The sequence below is a fragment of the Pempheris klunzingeri genome, chromosome 15, assembly GCF_042242105.1.
Source record: "Pempheris klunzingeri isolate RE-2024b chromosome 15, fPemKlu1.hap1, whole genome shotgun sequence".
NCBI lineage: Eukaryota > Metazoa > Chordata > Actinopteri > Acropomatiformes > Pempheridae > Pempheris > Pempheris klunzingeri.
This window is the reverse complement of record NC_092026.1, coordinates 24754332-24754937: the sequence shown is the minus strand read 5'-3', so window position 1 is coordinate 24754937 and position 606 is coordinate 24754332.

The following is a 606-nucleotide window of genomic DNA, read 5'->3' as shown; positions in this document are numbered from 1 at the left end:
AGGGTCTAACACTGTCCAAAATGGTCTACCAGGGTCTAACAGGGTCTACCAGGGTCTACCAGGGTCTAACAGGGTCTACCAGGGTCTACCAGGGTCTAACAGGGTCTAACACTGTCCAAAATGGTCTACCAGGGTCTACCAGGGTCTACCAGGGTCTAACAGGGTCTACCAGGCTCTACCAGGGTCTACCAGGGTCTAACAGGGTCTACCAGGGTCTACCAGGGTCTACCAGGGTCTAACAGGGTCTACCAGGGTCTAACAGGGTCTACCAGGGTCTACCAGGGTCTAACAGGGTCTACCAGGGTCTACCAGGGTCTAACAGGGTCTACCAGGGTCTACCAGGGTCTACCAGGGTCACCATCTTGCCACGTTCCAGGGGAGGGAGGGGCGGGGCATAGCGAGGACTCTAACCACACGGTTGAATAAGCTCGACGCCTCTTCGTCCCCATTGGTCCGGAGAGTCTCTCGCCCCGCCTTCTTTTATGTAGCTGCTCTGTCATTGGCCGAGAGAGCTGTCAGCCCAGAGGTGGACGGGGTTTCTATGGCTATGAGTTTGATGAGGCAGCAGCAAAAGAAATTTTGATTTCTTTTAGTAGTGCAGCCTGC